Genomic DNA, 15,588 nt, shown 5'->3' on the forward strand with positions numbered 1-15,588 from the left:
GAAAGGTGTTTTTTAACCCATGTAATTTAGTTTGGTTTTAATGGCGAATTGCATTTCTCGTTTTTTTTTTTTAACCTATGTTTTTAAATTCAAATGTATTGGTCTTTGACATGAAACTGAGGTCACAATGAACTTTCACAATTAATCACCTAAAATTATACAACTTTGTGAAAATTGCAAAGTACAAGGGGGCAATGCAGTCGACACATTGCGCATCTTAGTGCTGAAGGAGGTCTTGTTTGTCAGACACGGGCTGTCCTTGATTTTTGCTCACTCTGTGCATTAAAGGTAACTTTTTGAGTGTGGACAGCGGCAACGTTTGTGCTACCCTAGAGAAGAGATCTGCTAAGTGGACTTTAGGAAGCTGGCTCTTTATATGGTATACCAAATAGTGGTATACCATGCAAATAGCCAAGGGGTTTCCTTATGAGTGGACAGAGGCTTGCTCTAGCAATCCCAAGGTACTTTAGGGGGTAGTGTGGTCGAGCAGCCTTAGGCTTATCAGAGATAAGTGTTGGACATCCGCACATACACATGATAGTCAATAAATGATGCACACGACTTAATAAGGAGAGCCACGCTAATTTATGTATCTTTATATGTTTAGGCACCAGAATCGATACGATCAGGTATGTAGATTTTGCAACAGAATTACTTTTACAATTAAAAAGTCAACACTTGGTGCTGCAATATTATCCTATGGGAGGAAAAACAAGTATGGAATTCAGGTACAGTACAGCGACTTATGAGACCAATCTCCTGGACTTAAAGTGGGTGTGGAGCAAGGTCCAAGGCAGCACCAATAGGTCACCTCCAGCAGCACTAGGGCGGCCGGGTGCAGTGGTGCAATACAGCATCGGGTGCCCAATGCAAGTCAAAGATGAGCAGTCTTCGTGAACAAAGGTCGCAGGTTTGGACCTGGAGGCCAGTTGGGCTTGAGTCTTGCGATTCTTGGGGACACCGGTGGCCCTCTTCTCCTCGGGCCACGGCGACCTGGTGCAGAGGGTCTTTCAGATGTTCGGTTTCTCCATCTGGGAGCATTCGTAATTGAGGGGGCCTGAAAACAGAGGCTGCAGGTGACATGGTTGCAGAATTACCTATATCTTAGTCTGTAAACAACATCCAATGCTTTCCTGGCTTTTCCTACTCCTGTGGTGTTTAGTAGTCTTCTCATTTCATAGACAGCATACCATGGAAAAGGAAGCAGTGAGTGTTATTCATCTCCTGCATAGGTATTTCAAACCAGACACTCGATCACTACAAAACAAGCCAACGCGGAACAGATCCAATAGGTTTGAAAATATCACACATTTAAAACAAAGATATCTTGCTCTGTGTTTTAGTACTCTTTGTTGTAGGCATATTGTAATCTTATTTTAAAAAGTTAACAAAAAGTCATGCATCATAATCCATATATACTATTATATTGTGTGTATATATATATAGCGCTTACTACCCCTGACGTGGGAAGTGGGTTTAACCCTGTCCCCGAGATCCTAAGTTTGCCATAACCGAGATGCCTAAAATGAAAAGTCACCTCCGCTTAAGGTAGCCCACCTTATGGGTGGTACTAGCCTGAGGGCGGGCATGCCTATCTAATTGTCCTGCCTGCCCATGTGCCAAAGGGCTCTGGACAGAGGGGGTCAGCTTCCTCTCCTGTGAGAGAATCCAGATTTGCATACTAAAGGTAGTGAATTATTTGAAGCGCCTTTGCCTTGGATTGCAAATCTGCAGGTCATCCTGGGAGGGGTGGGGGGGGGGGGGGGGTAGGGGCTTGAGAGAGACACCCTCTGACCAAGCAGGCTTGGTCTCTGGCCTCCTGAGAGCAAAGGCCCTCCTCACCCTTGAGGGCCAGAAACTCATCTCTGGTGGCAGGCTGGCGAAAACCAGTCAGTCAGCACACCAGTAGCTGGTAGGTTTTCAGGGGGCACCCTTAAGGTGACCGCTGGGTGCATATATTATTAAATCCAACACTGGAATCAATGGTGGTTTATTAATACGAGATGTTTGATACCAAACATCCCTATCTTCAGTGAAGCCATCATGTAGCTGGGGAACTCATTTTCACCAGTGTCGAGCACATGCTTTTAAAATGGTTTCCCAAATCACTTGTACTGGCAGTAATGGAACCGGCCAGCACAGGGGCATATCTGCTCATGCAGATATGTCCTCCCATGTGATATAATTCACCCTGCCTTAGGGCTGTAAGGCCTGCTGTAGTGGTGACTTAAAAATACTACATGTAGCGTTAGGGGACATGGCACACAGGGATGTGTGTCATGTCAGGGTTTCAGTTTTGTCTGCATCAAAACATGCAGCCTGCGATAGCAGTCTTGAATGAGTTTGATGAGGGGCCCCTTAGGGTGGCACAATTTGTGATGCAGCAATTAGGGACCCTCTTTAGGACCTCATGCTCTAGGTACCAGGGGTGCCATTTGCCAGGGACTTACCAAAGGCATTGCTGATTGGGTAAAAATTGCTACTTTTTGGGAAAGAGATCTGGCATTGGGAACCTGATTAGCAGGAACACAGTGCACTTCCAGTCGAAATCATACCATATACCAGGCAAAAAGTGGGGGTGACCTAGTGAAACAGAGGCACTTTTCTACAGGGACTTACCTATGGTGCTCACAAGTGACTGTGCTTCCTACAGCAAGGAAATCAAACAACGATACCTTTCATGCTTAATTCACACCGTTATTACTTGTGCCAGAAGTGGGAAGGAACTCTTTGCCAACGGGTGAAGTTTCTCACAAATGTACATATTCTCAAAGGGTGGAAACCTCAGTTTGTTTTAGGTCTGGTTTGACTGCATCTACTTGACCCCAGGGCCAGAGGAGAAATGTATTTCTTGCATGCTGTATCATTCCGCCTTCTGGAGTGGTTGCATTGGAATGCAAGAGGAACTATTTTACTTCTCAGAAGTACAATGAATCGTCACACATAAATTATTTATTTCACAAATGCGTTGTGTAAAAAATATTTTTTATTTTTCTGTAGCAGTCTTGGCTTGCTATTGCTTATTTAAATAGGTGACTGTGGCAGACATTTATTGCCACCCAAAGTTCTTTCCTCATTTTTCTCTGTAGCTACTTTGCTCCAAGATCACCCTGCTGTTATTTCAGTGATGCCCAAGAAGACAGTGTGGGAGACCTTGAGATGAGAGATCGTGGTCTCATTGCACACAATCCAATTCAACCGGTCCTATGAGTGCAGTTTATACCGGTAAAAGGCCAACACTTTCTCACTAGTCAGGTCACTGAATGGGTTCATTACTGAGATTTTAATGATATATAAAGTAGGATATATTAAAAGCCATACATCTCTTGTGGTATATGAGAGTATCCTTGTCAAACCCCTAGTAGTATTTGATTTTATGAGTTGTGGGTTTGATATGTACGAGGAGTGAGTATTTTGAAATGATGTAAAGCGTCCAGTGAAATTGTAGCTTTTTGTTTGGTAGAACCCTGTCCTCTTTGTGTGTGAAGGGGTTGCGCTCTATTTTTAGCATTACCTGCAAAGACTTCCATGGCAGATCAGACGCTTGTCCTTCTGCAGCTAATAGGTTATTTTGCATCTTTCATTTAGGTGCCAAGGAACAATTTATTGTGTGGTGTACACAGTAATTATTTTGTCTGTGCCAGCACACGTTTTATATTCAGTTAAAACCTTGTCAAATTGATGTTTTGGTTGGCTTGTAAGGTCTGTGTTATCGGAATAAAAAAAAGTGAAACGCAAATTCCAGGGGCCGCAGTGGCTATGAACCAGTACCTAAAAATAACGCCTAGAAATTGCTCATAGCATTAGCTATGCAGTTAAGAGCCCACCCCCGTCACGCTCGCACCACATGCACTGCTGCTGACTTTAAAATTGATACCACAAAATACATTTCAAATAATATTGATTTATATCTCTAGTAACAATACATATAATGTGAAAACTGACCTTACTTGATAGATAAAATCTCTGCTTCTGCATCTTATGCCATTACCTTGTGGTGAAAGGCTCTTTTACTACTGATGGGTTGATGTCTGCGTCAAAAATGTTTTGACAAGTGTCTGCAGTACCCCTGACTGTGTCAGCAAGTGTCCTTGCAGTTATTCCACCCACAGGGAAGGCTGTGGCTCTACAGAATTATTATTATATTTTTTTAAGCCATCGTTAAGTATAAGATTTTCTTCTTCCAAATCTGATGGTACATTCATAGCCGTATTTTGTTTCTGTGCTTATCAAAACTGTTTAATGTGTGAAAGATTTTATTTAATGGGAGTGCACTTTTTTCAGTTACAGCAAGTAAATCTATTCGTCGTGTACAGAATTCCAGCATTCACCCTAAGGCAACAACGATTAGGACATATATATATATATATTAGCTGCTGCAATCTTAACTTCTCACACATTTGTTGATCGGCGGGAAAACTTTGTAAGTACTTGTAATAATTATAATCACAGTGGTGTTTTGATCCTATTTTCATCACCTGCCCAGAGTGACATGTTGGCATCGCCTGCTGCTGTGCTTACATCTGGGCACAGGGCCTGACTTTGGGCCTTCGCCTCCACTCGTACTAATATCAGATTTCACTATGTTCGACTTTCACATAGAACCAACTGGGACCATCGGTATGCTTCGAAAATGGAAAATGATCTCTCGTGTTTTTAAAGGGGGAGGGGGGGGGGGGGAGACTAAACAAGATCTGGATTTATTTACATTTCTTTTGTGTCAAGCAAACAGTATCCTAATCTTGATGTTCCGGATAACATGCATTGTACTTGGGAGGCCAGCACTAATTAATGATTCAATACTGTGTGGACATCCATATGTTAGATATATTTGTGCCAAAATAAAAGATGTTCCACTGAGGATTTTTATTATAAAGACTTGCTTGTATGAGTACAATGCTACCATAGACCTTGTTCTCCAACATGTATTTTTTTTACATCCCTTCATAGTAACTTCTGCAAAGAATCTATTCACTCTTCCAAATTCCTATATTACTTCACACTCTGCATCTAGACCAATGGTTTGGTGTATCAGCAGTACTAGTGAAATATTACAAGAAGTGGCACACTGGAAATTGGGTATTGATGTTTGAGGTGACACTTTAGAGGTAGTTAGAGGCAACATACCACTACACGGCTGAAATTAATGTATTCTTCTTGGGCACCCCTCCGTGTGCTGACCTTTTGACTGCTCCGCTGTGTGGACAGTGACGAGTTATTTCCTGCTCAAGGAAGCAGTTCTTCATATACAGTATAGCAAATGCAATGCTACCACTTTTTAGTTTGCAGTTCTTGAATCATTGCCCTGAGAAGGCCCTTAAACCATCATAAGGAATTGAAACACATTGAAAAATATTTTTTAGCAACCTCAATAAAAAAAATATAGCATCCAAGATATTACTTGGTATTTAAGAATGAACTCTCGAATAGAAGACTGCCCCTAAATGATTCCTGTAACATCAATAAAAATGACTGGGTTTTTTCATTGTGCTTCTTGCTCTAATATAAAACAGGCATTGCTTATATTAACCTGCCGGGCTAAATTTCCCTGAGCGTGAGGTAATACATGAATTTTCAAGATTGGGCATGATTTATTTTAATGATCTGTTATTGGATTAAATTTGTAAAATTGAGAAAATACTTACACAAATTAGTTTTCCTTGAACGCACTAATCTATGTTCGAGAAGTTTTTCTTGTTCAAGAATTACTATAAATATATATAACAAAGGAATGCTGGAGAGCAATGATTTTAGCAGCACTGTACTCATTTAAGTAATTCTTTGTGTAAAACTTCCCCTATGGAAACATTTTGCATTATTACCCCGGGAATAAAGGGTAGTCCCTTTCACCCCTTTATTATATATATTTATATTGCACCCATTTTGACATTGATATTGCCTCAAAATCAGGTTCTATAACTTATTGCTCTGGTTTTGGTTTTGAGGATTACATTCCTAAATGTCTGGTATGTGAAGTTATAGTTAGTACAACGTAGCCTTCAATACTTAATGTGAAACACATACAACTTAGTCCAAATTAATTTTCATTTCTCCTGATTACCATACATTCTAATGCTCTATCCCTTTCCCTCATTTTAAAAACAAATGGTAGTAATTTAAAAGGGGGGAATCAGTGGTATGGTTACGTTGGTTGCATTTCAGTCGAAGAGCCAGGTCTTGAGGTCCTCCCTAAAATGCGGAGCGATGGTGATTGCCTCAGGTGCAGAGGTAGGGAGTTCCAGGACTTCGCAGCGAGGTAGGAGAAGGATCTTCCTCCAGCTGTGGTGCTGCGGATCGCAGGGATGGTGGCCAGGGTCGGTTGGGTGGAGCGGCGATGTCTGGTGGGAGTGTAGAAGGAGAGGCAGTGGCTGAGGTATGTAGGTCTGACGTTGTGGGGGACTTTGTAGGCGTGCGTGAGGAGCTTGAAGGAAATTCTTATGTTGATAGGTTGCCAGTGAAGGTCTCTCATGTGGCCAATGATTTGGCTGGGTATGGGATGTTCAGGATGAGTCTGGCAAAGGCGTTCTGGATGTTATGCAGTTTCTGGGTGGTGCCAGTGTAGTGCGTTGCCGTAGTAGAGTCTGCTGCTGACGAGTGCATGGGTGACTGTTTTCCTGGACTATGTGGTGACTAACTTGAAGATCTTACTAAGCAGGCAGAATGTGTGGAAACAGGAGGATAAAACGGTGTTGATTTGGCGTTCATTGAGAACGAGGAGTCCAGGATGATGCCGAGGTTTTGTGTGTGGTCCGTGGGGCAACGTTCCAATCGCTGCGGGCCGCCAGTATTCGTCCCAGGCGGAGGGGTTGGAGCCCAGGATGAGGACTTCTGTCTGAGTTGAGCTTGAGGCAGCTGTCCTTCATCCAGTTGTGGCGGCAGCATGCTTTGTTTTTACCTCTTTATTTTTGTGACATATACTTGTAATGGAAAAAATTAAACATGACACCACCTCTCCAAGGCCATACCATTTATCTTTGCCAGTGCTTGCTTAAAAAAATGGATTCTAGGCCTATGCAAAAACGCTGCTTCTCAGAAACACAGTTCAACTAAAAGCGAGAGTCAGATAATTATTTATCCTAAGGTTTTTTATAATGCATATATAATAGGTGTTTAATGTTATGCTCTTACCATCGAGCAATTCCAGTGACGACATGAACTCTGATGGCAAATAGTTTGTGGCTGCTAGTTGAGCCATCAAATGCCAAAAGCAGGAACATCATGCTTAGGTATAATGTTTATTTGTTATGGTTGTACGTTTTCCGTCCGTTTTGGGGCATTCTATTTGTGTACCAGCCTTAATTGCTTCTCTAAAAGCAGTTCCGGTGTGAATTGTCTATTTTCACAAAGTGAAGCAGGGCCCCTGATCATGTCACACAGCTATATTTTCAGATGTCCTGCCCCAGAAGGTTACAAATCGGCAGCCTGAGGCTCTGTAAGTCTCGAAGAGGGATGTTTTTTTTACGCTGCCCTGCAGGGAGGGCCCGGTCCTTTAACGTCTCCATTTCCAGGCCGAACTTTAACACAGAGCCGGCACTGTCTGCCACTGGATCCAGCGGCGGGCGGCGCAGGGAAGGGTGTTGGCCCTGAAAGCAGAGCTGTGGTTTTGAAATTACCGTGTGCCGTCCCGCGGTGCCTGGGTAATGACTGGCAACCGAAGAGAGCCGGGCTGTTTTTAGCTGGGCGGGCACAGGGCACCCATGCCCCCCACCTCTCCGTCTATCCCTCCCAACCTCTTCAAAATGTCTACCGGTGCGTCGTCATGAGGTGATGACCTCACCGGATTCCCCTGCCTACGTCACCGTCCCCCGGAGCTATCTGGCCATCAACAAGCCGTGCCTCGCGCCACTCAGCCACCCGGAAGCAAAACCCGTCCAGTCCTTGGAATGTTCCAAGCCTCCCACACCGTCAACTCGCTGCCCCCGCGCAAAATCGAAACGAATACATTCATGCCCATGCCGCGGTGGCAGCCAGTACTGACTGCAGTCAGGTAATAATATGGTGGCAGTGTTCCTGTCCCAGGCCTAGACCGTTCGCTTGTTGGTATTGTTGCTCTTAACAGTTGTGTATGACCACAACATTCCTCCTTGTATTTTGGGTTTATCCCTCGCCACACTGCGAACACGCCGGTAAGGTTTTCTCGGCAGTATGTTTGCAAACAAGTAAGACTGCTTTTATTAGGGTAGCCCCTCGTTGCGGGGCTCGTGATTGCAGCTGAACCGATTACATGAGCTTGGAGCTTTGGCTGCACTCGTAAGGACATACTCTCATGTCCATACCTCGCTATCCATGCCTAGACCGCGTGCATGTTTGTAACTTGGTGTGCATAGTGCCTATGTATTTTCTTACCTGGTGTAATATGTGGAAGTGAACTTCTTATGTTAATAGGAGCATTAGGGTTAATTAATGTATGTTGCTTTAAGGAATGTCGAATATAGAATTCTTGTTAGGTCATGAGAGAATGTTTGGCTTTGAACTGGGGCGCTGTATGAAGACGGTCGTGGGTCTTGTCATGAATAAACCTCAACTTTCTTCAATGAAACAACTATCTCAACTTTATTGAATTAGCGCTTACTACAATTTATGGCGACGATCTAAGACAGAGACCCACCGACAGTAGAAATTTGAAACTTGTCAAGAGTGCTGAAAGCCTGCAGGGAGTTCGTACATATGTTTTGGGAGCTGCGTGTCCGATTTGAGACATTGAGCACTACTTGGTATTGATTTTCATCGTGAAAGCTACATGTGAATTGGATTCCTGCTTGATTGATAAGGCAAGAAAAGGAACAAACCTTTCAAGGTTACGGATTCATTGTGAAGCGTGGATTTACATGACAAGGAAACGGAAGAATACACCATTTGATTTGAGGTGACTGTATTATTTGGGCGGACGGCGTCGACAGCATAAAGACTCGGTGTGAATCTTAACTTACAGTTTGCCCCGTGGTGTTGCTGCATGAGGTTGAAGGCCTCCAACGGCTCATCAGCGAAGGGAGCAGCATTCTTCAAACGGAGCGGAGAGTTCCAGGCAGCAACACGATCTTCATGAGCTTCTTAGCGCGCTGAATGACGCAAGCTATCACGCGATCTCGCTCATGGCACAGCGTGATAAGTCATCACGTTAGTTAACGCTGCGTGCCTCCATTTTGAATCTGTTGTTGCTGGTTTCCTAGCAACGAGTTAAGCGAGCAAGATACGGAGATTGTACACGGAAAGTGACCGTGCTTTCATCATTTTTCAACGCGTCTGCAACCAAGAGCTTAGTAACATTATTTAGTCAAGAAACACTAAAGCATGGCTAATAATAGTAATTCTAATGTTATGCAACCACCTTCCTTTTTGGAACTTCCTGGAAAACCCATTAAACCGTGGCATAAATGGCTAAGAATTTTTGAGAATTATCTGGAAGCCATTGATGGTTTAAAATATTCACCAGCTCGGAAAAAAGCCATTTTATTTAATCTTTTGGGTAATGCTGGACAAGAAGTGTACGATAATTTACCGGTGTTTCCGGCACCTGCACGAGATGACTCTTGGGATGTTTACAAGGAAGCACTGGCACGTATGGGAAGGCAGTACGTGGATGAACCTTCTGTAATGGTGGAAAGACACACATTTTTTAAACGCAAACAATCTGCGGATGAATCAATCGAGGATTATTTGGCTGTTTTGTGTGTATTAGCATCTAAATGTGTTTTTGGGAATTATCTAGACACTGCCTTACGTTATCAATTAGTTTTTAACTGCTTTAACAAAAAGATTCAAGAACGTATCTTGACGTGTAAGAACCCATCTTTAGATGAGGTCATGGATATAGCAAGAAGCATAGAGCGTTCTGTGGTTTCATCTAAAATTTTATCGGAGGCTAACATTAGTGTGTCTTCTGACATCGCTAAAGTTTCAGCAGTGGAGGTCACACCTGTTAGTAATGAGGCTAACATAAATTTAGTTACACATAAGGGTAATGTGAGAAGGAATGTTGACAAGAGAGTGAGTGGAGCATGCTACAGATGTGGGTCGAGATTCCATTTAGGGAATTTTCAGAATTGCCCAGCTCAGGGCAAGAGATGCAACAATTGCAAGAAAATTGGGCATTTCTATAACGTGTGTCATGCTAGTAAAACAAGAGTCAAGGTTAGTCAACTTGACGTTGAGAATGACATACTGGCTGAAGCTATTAACAATGTATCGGTGTCATCACTAGAAATTAGTGCATTAGGTGAATGTGAAAAAAGATGTAAGGGTCCTATATGTGACGTTAAAATTGGAGTAATTGACCTAAATGTGATGGCGGATTCTGGATCTCCAATTACAATTTTAGCGGAGAACACATTTCACAAATTTTGGTCTGAGAAATTACTGAAATCCACAACTATTAATCCCAAGGCTTTTGGGGAGTATGACATAATCATGAGAGGATACTTTGAGGATAGTGTTTTGTTTAAAGGGAGGAACATTTTTACTAAAATTTATGTAGATGTTAATGGACGGGATATTCTAGGTTGGCAGGACCAAGCAAAGTTGGGCATTATCTTACGGCCAGGTCATGAGGAGCCAGTCACTTTAGGTGAGATGCCCATTTTAGCGATTAAAGAAACAAACATATGTGACAATTTCACTAGGATGCTACAAAATAAATTTCCTCAAGTGTTTTCTAGCAAGATAGGAGTCATTAAAAATTTTGAACATGAAATTGTACTCAAAAGTAATGCGGTTCCAGTGATACAAAAAGTAAGACCTGTTCCTTTGTCAGCCAGAGAGGACCTTAAGAATTTACTGAATGATATGTGTGATCAAGGCATTATTAAACGTGTGGAATCATCAGAATGGGTTTCTGCGGCAGTTGTCGCACGAAAAGGTAACGGAGATATACGCCTGTGTGCTGATCTAAGAGTTCTTAATAGAAATATCCTTGTTGATTGTCATTCCCTTCCACGTATTCATGAAATGCTTGCCAGATTAGGAGGTAGTAAATATTTTTCTACAATTGATTTACGCTCAGCATACCATCAGATTCCATTGGCTAAAAATTCACAACATTTGACTACGTTTGTGACACCTTTTGGTGTATATATGTACAGGCGTATGCCGTTCGGTTTAGCATCTGCTGCCAGCGTTTTTCAACGATTAATGGATCAAGTGTTTGGAGATCTTGGGGGTGTACAAACTTTCCAAGATGATATTCTAGTTCACACGGAAAGCCTAGATGAACACATTGTACTTTTAGAAGAGGTCTTAGCTAAATTGGGTGCTTGCGGTATGACAGTAAATTTTGAAAAATGCACATTTTTAACACAACAGGTTAATTATTTAGGACACAACATTTCAGCTGATGGTATCAGACCCAAAGAATCATTGTTAAAAGGTATACATGAAGCGGCAGTTCCAGGTGATAAAGATTCTCTTAGGGCGTTTTTAGGGCTGAGTGAGTACTATGCACGTTTCGTGCAAGGTTATGCAGTAGTTGTGCAGCCTTTAAGGAATCTCTTTTAAAAAAATGAGAAATTCATATGGTCCAAGGAGTGTCAGGAGGCATTTGTAGCTATAAAAAAATTAATCACTACTGCTTCTGCAATTAAGCCATTCATGCATGGAGCAAAGTGCATAATTACAGTTGATGCTAGTGGTAGAGGTTTAGGGGCAGTACTCAGTCAAGTGGTTAATGGTCAGGAGTGTACCATTGCATTTGCCTCACGTACCTTGAATGTGGCTGAGAAAAACTATAGTACGATCGAAAGGGAAGCATTAGCGTGCTCTTGGGCCTCTGAAAAATTTAAAATGTACATTTGGGGGAGCAAATTTGAATTGCATACGGATCATAAACCCTTAATATACATGTTGGGAGATAGTTGTTCGAATAAAGCTTCATCTAGACTAATTAGATTGTTGGCTAGGTTACAAGAGTTCAATTTTGACATAAAATACATTCCTGGTGGGAAAAATGTTAGAGCGGACTGTTTATCACGATTGCCTATTGATGGTGATGATGTAGTGGATAAAAAATGGGAAGGATTGGAGTATGTGTTTACTATTGGAGATATAAATGAACGATTTCGGATTTCTGAGAAAGAATGGGTTGAGCAGTGTGACAAAGATGAGTGTATGACTCAAGTGAAGAAATGTTTAATTGAGGGTTGGCCCAATGAAAGATCTATGTCAATGGAGTTGAGATGTTTTCATCAGGTTGCTTCAGAAATGTCGATTGTTAATGGTATCTTGGTTCGACAAGATTTGTTTGTCCCTCCCAGTGTTTTACGTCCAAAAATTATTGCTTTGGCACATGAAGGACATTTAGGTATTTCGGCAACGTCTAAGAAAATGAAGCAAATCTATTGGTGGCCCGGTATTGATGGGCAGGTTAGAAGATTTGTTGATTCTTGCACGGAATGCTTGTGTTCAGACAAGCATTGGAAGACCTCTACGGTTCCTTTGTGTCCGGTTACTTGGCCCAACAATGCTTGGGAAAAAATTGGGTTAGATTTTTCTGGCCCTATTAACTTGGTTGGTTATGATAAAAGGTTTTTAATTGTGGCTATTGATTATTTTTCAAAATGGTTGTACTTTTCGTTTGTTAAGTCCACTGATTATGCGTCTGTCATAACATTTTTGAAACATCTGTTTTACATAGAGGGGAGAGTTAAGGAGATCGTAACGGATAATGGCTCCCATTTTATTTCTGAGTTGTTCACCAATTTTCTGGATAAAAATGATGTAAAACACATAAGGGTACCTTTATATAGTCCCTCTTCCAATGGCTTAGTTGAAAGGGCAAATAGGTTAATTAAGGAAGGTGTTCAAACGGCAATTGCTAATAACCTTGATGTCAGAGATTACTTACAGTTCAAGGTGTGGAATTATAATATTACACCACAGAGTACAACAGATGTTGCTCCTTTCATTTTGTTGAGAGGAAGGAAACCTATTTCTGCCATTAGTCCAAATTGGTTATTGGATAAAGTGGAACGTCATCAAAAAGTAGACTTACAAAGTCTCAGAGAACATGTCCGTGGTAAACAGGATTGTTATAAAAAGAACTATGATTCCAGAATGCATGTTAAGGAAGGAACGTTGTGTGTGGGAGATTGGGTCCTTATCAAAAAACCGCATAGGGTCAGTAAGGGGCAGTCAAAATTCTCTGAACCTGTAAAAGTTATTAGGATAAACAGAACAGCAGTTCTATTGCAAGATAGGGGGTGGTGGAATTGCAATGTTTTAGTCAAAATTACTCCTAAGCAAGCTGGCATCATTTGTGAAAGGGTGAAGGCACATGGTAGCAAGGTAAGACAGGATTGGTTTGATTTAGATGCTCATACATGTGCGGGCCGCAGTAGGGATTTGCATGACAATTTGAATCAAGGAGATGGTATGGGGAGCAGTGACAATACAGTTGTTCCTTCTATGCCATCTAGTTTCCAGTCTACAGGTGGTGGAGATGCTTCAGTCAGGAGTAGTTCTAGAATGAGATCTGCTCCTATTCATTCAAGGGACTTTGTATATTATTAATAATTTATGAACATGTATATTTTCTATGTTTGGTTGTTCTTTATTAATGTTAGAGTCAATGCATTTTGTGTGCAATTGTATTGTATATAGATTTTTTTTGTGTTATTGCTTTAATGTCTTATTTGATTTATGGAAAGGGGGGTGTGTAATATGTGGAAGTGAACTTCTTAGGTTAATAGGAGCATTAGGGTTAATTAATGTATGTTGCTTTAAGGAATGTCGAATATAGAATTCTTGTTAGGTCATGAGAGAATGTTTGGCTTTGATTTGTATAACAGACTGGGGCGCTGTATGAAGACGGTCGTGGGTCTTGTCATGAATAAACCTCAACTTTCTTCAATGAAACAACTATCTCAACTTTATTGAATTAGCGCTTACTACACCTGGCTGCTAGTTATTGATATAACCGTGCCCTTACTTGTTTACATATTTTGATCAAAGTACACTTGCGTCACCTAGATCTGTTGCTTTTCAATGGCCGTACTTATGCCATTATGTATATTGTTTACAAAACAACACAAAAAGGTATCCCGTGCCAGTCTACCACCCTCGTTTCTGACTTTCAGGCTTTAGTGTTTCCTAAAAAATAAAATACCTCAGGGACCCCACAGTATCCTTTTATATTGCATGTAGGAAGACAGCGGTGCCAAATAGGTAGAACGACAACACGCTACCCTTGGAGTAAGTGTGACGACAGGGACACATGTTCCCCGTGCTTTCCTAAGCGAATGCACCCTGAGAAAAACCAGGGCACTTGTATGAGCATTTTATCAGAGCTAAAGTAAGCCTACATGTTTATATAGTATGTGTTGTCCGTTTGATATTCCCCGACTGACAGGGACAGACAGGACACGGTATTAACTTATAGCCAGATGGATGAACAGTCATGATGAAAGCCTGGGACTCAGGCCACTGTGTGATGCTGAAACATGTCGAGATCAATCAGAGTCTAAGGGTAACTGTTCCCATTATCACCCACCAAACATTTGAACCATACTTAGGGCACGCTTCCTTAAAAAGAAACGGGGGTGTCCCTGAAGTATTTTTATTGTTAGGATCCCCTTCGAGTAATATCTAATGTTACCATATAATATTTGTGCTTATAGGTACCAGGATGAGGCCCATATATTGTCTCTCCCAACCCCCCCGCCGAGATCGGTCTACATTGATCATGGCAATGTTATTGGTGTTTGTTATGGAATCAGTTTTGCCTTCAAAGACTCTAGCACATTGGCAATATTTTGATAGAGATACCCATGCTAGCATTCAACTCGTTTACATGTTGGTTCTGTCCATGGCTGCACATACTCCGTTGATAGTTTCCACAGCAGTCGTCCTGCCCTAAACGCAGTCTGCTTCCATGAGGGCAGTGTTCTGGTGGCCGAGCCCAAAGCAACTTCTAGATAGTTTTTATTGTTGGTAGTGCTCTAGTCTGTGTTCACCTGCAATGACCACCTGTGTGGCTTGCTCTTTCAATATTGAGCGGAGCTCCACAATCAGTCATTACAGGCACTGCCCTCGTTCATTAACGTTTCACCTGCAAATCATTGATTTCAGGTGTGCCAGTCTAGTTCAATGGAAGGAAAACAAGACTACAACACCCAAAATGCAGTATACTCTCACACATGTCCACCACTGGGAACGATGTTTGTAACGATCTGGGGGGAGGAGTTCACACTATTCCTACTCTTGGATTTGCTGTTCTGCTGCCTGGTTGTTTGGCTTCACTCTTTCGTCAGCCCTTCATTGACTGAGTGTTGGAGTGAACGCTGTTCATGGCAGCTCTCGTATGGCTTGACCCAAGAGTAGCATTTTAATAGCATCTCATTCCCCTGAAAAGGCCCTTAAGTGCTTCTGGGCGGACAAATAAGAGGCGAGTTGTTTTGTTCTGGTTGGTTGCCAGACTCTGAGGGCTTTACAGCGGTGCATCTAGAAAGGATTGGTGTGTGTGGTTTAAGAGGGGCTCTCCAAACGTGCTGTGGGGAACTTGAGGCTGCGTTTAAGCAAGAGATGTGCGGGGGTGGTCTTGTTTAGATATGTTCCATGCAGGGAACAGTGTGGGTGTGTCGGCTGGTGTAAGTGGGAAGT

At 42.1% G+C, this 15,588-nt stretch overlaps 1 protein-coding gene across 3 annotated transcripts in view; it reads left to right on the forward strand.

Moving 5' to 3' along the window:
• Nucleotides 1-15,588, forward strand: part of CSNK1G2 (casein kinase 1 gamma 2) — a 151,679-nt gene that overhangs the window by 26,427 nt on the left and 109,664 nt on the right. The gene's annotated exons all lie outside the window — the stretch shown is intronic.

The sequence above is a fragment of the Triturus cristatus genome, chromosome 12 (genome assembly GCF_964204655.1).
Source record: "Triturus cristatus chromosome 12, aTriCri1.1, whole genome shotgun sequence".
Taxonomy (NCBI): domain Eukaryota; kingdom Metazoa; phylum Chordata; class Amphibia; order Caudata; family Salamandridae; genus Triturus; species Triturus cristatus.